The sequence below is a fragment of the Rhinatrema bivittatum genome, chromosome 3 (assembly GCF_901001135.1).
Source record: "Rhinatrema bivittatum chromosome 3, aRhiBiv1.1, whole genome shotgun sequence".
Lineage (NCBI taxonomy): Eukaryota > Metazoa > Chordata > Amphibia > Gymnophiona > Rhinatrematidae > Rhinatrema > Rhinatrema bivittatum.
The window spans coordinates 252,441,512-252,443,600 of record NC_042617.1 but is presented as its reverse complement, the minus strand read 5'-3'; the positions used below and the strand labels follow the sequence as shown (position 1 = coordinate 252,443,600).

Sequence of the window (2,089 nt, the reverse complement as noted above, 5' to 3'; positions counted from 1 at the left end):
TGATGGACCCTTGGTCTGACCCAGTATGGCATATTCTTATGTTCTTATGTTCTTAACTTCAGCACATAGATGAACATATACATCTACAATCTCATCTGAGCCTATCACTTCAGTTGGTGTTCCCCTAGCGTGTAGACAGAAGGACTCAGGACCAGTGGGATTAAGTACCTCTGCCAGCAGATGGAGACAAAGCATGCTGACATCACAGTATATATACTCCTGCAGGAACATCAGCCCGCCACCAGCTGATGGTGGATGTGCATCTCCATCTCCCTATGGGGATTGCTTCAGATTTTAAAAGGAGACATTTATTTAAAAAAAAAAAAAAGCCCCGCTGTCCTGCGGTGATACCAGATGGTCCCTCCCCCAGTTGAGAATTCCTGAGGTGATTTCTGTGGTCCCTCCAATGTAATGTGTGCCTTTGTCTGGTAGCTGGTTTTCCCAGCATGGAACTAGCTGATGGTACAGCTCAAAGGCAGCGGGTGCAGGAAGCCAAGCATGGCAGTGACAGCAGATGCTCTCTCCTCCTGCAGCCAGAAACCATCTCTGTACTCAGCCAGGAAGGGCTGAGCTCAGATAAGTTTAAAAAAAAAAAAAAGTCAGACATAAGAAAATGCCATACTGGGTCAGACCAAGGCTCCATCAAGCCCAGCAACCTGTTTCCAACAGTGGCCAATCCAGGCCATAAGAACCTGGCAAGTACCCAAAAACTAAGTCTGTTCCATGTGACTGTTGCTAATAATAGCGGTGGCTATTTTCTAAGTCAACTTAATTAATAGCAGGTAATGGACATCTCCTCCAAGAACTTATCCAGTCCTTTTTTAAACACAGCTATACTAACTGCACTAACCACATCCTCTGGCAACAAATTCCAGAGTTTAATTGTGCGCTGAGTGAAGAAGAATTTTCTCCGATTAGTTTTAAATGTGCCACATGCTAACTTCATGGAGTGCCCCCTAGTCTTTCTATTATCTGAAAGACTAAATAAAAGAAAGAACTATAGACAAGGATGGGATTCGAACCCATGCATGCAGAGCACAATGGATTAGCAGTCCATAGCCTTCACCACTCAGCCACCTTGTCATGCAAAGAGATTTTAAGGGTTGGGAGGACATAAGGGAGGCTGAGACTGACCCCGATGTGATTTGAACACGCACCCTTCTGATCTGTGCTCAGTGTGCAGTTCCGACATTCGTTCCTGCTCCCGTGAAGGTTAAGGGAACTGGGCAACCTGGCGAGTTGAGCAGAACAGGTGGGCTAGGCCCCGCTGTTAGGTTTTTTTCCTTTGCGCCACTTGGTAGGCCGGGGTAGCATTTTTGCGCACTTTCTGTGCATGTTCAACTGCCCTCTACAGGAACGTTGGTGAGTGCAGTGTGTCTGGCTCTGTGTATGAAATGTGCGCCCAGTTTTGGGCACACTTCCTATGTGTACATTTTTTAAGCATATTGTTTGTGCATTTGTTTTTTGCGGCACATAAACTTGGAGCTCCTAACTTTTGTGCACATAAAATTTGGACTCTCATTCTCAGTCAATTAACAAATTTAATGGTGCCGGTGAACAAGAAACAAGCGCCTGTCTCTCTGGTTGCCTGTCATGTTAGGGCAACTTAGCTAGAGTGCCCTCTAACATGCGTTAGCACTGCTTAGAGGCTCAGGGAGAATTATCTTCCTCCAATTTTGCTAAGTGTGGTTCTTCCCAGCCTGATGATGGTTTGGTTAAGGACTTGTCTGGAGGAACACCAGACCTTGGAACTTCCTTGTCTGGTTCCTTCACAGAAGATGGCAGCTCAGTGGGCCCAGCTCTAGTACCTTCTGGTTTTGGCTTGGATCCTTCTGCCTTTTCTTGGGTTGAGTTTTTTCAAGGATTGCAATTCTTTCTTTAGGCACAGTACTCGGCTTTTCCCATCCTTTCAGGTCAGATTCTCAGCTGGTGGACCCTCCATCTTCCAATCCTAAGTTTAAGTGCCAAAGCATTCTTCAGTTAGCTGCAGGTATTCCCAACAGGAACCTGGATGGCACTGATGATGAGGCAGATTCTGATTCACTGGAACACTGGGAAATTTCTTTGGGACTGGAACCATATCAGAACC

At 46.0% G+C, this 2,089-nt stretch overlaps 1 non-coding gene across 1 annotated transcript; it reads right to left on the bottom strand.

Annotated features, from left to right (window-relative positions):
* Positions 1–1,001: 1,001 nt before the first annotated feature.
* Positions 1,002–1,083, bottom strand: TRNAS-GCU. The gene has a single exon. It is a non-coding gene; the product is annotated as a tRNA-Ser (tRNA).
* Positions 1,084–2,089: the final 1,006 nt, after the last annotated feature.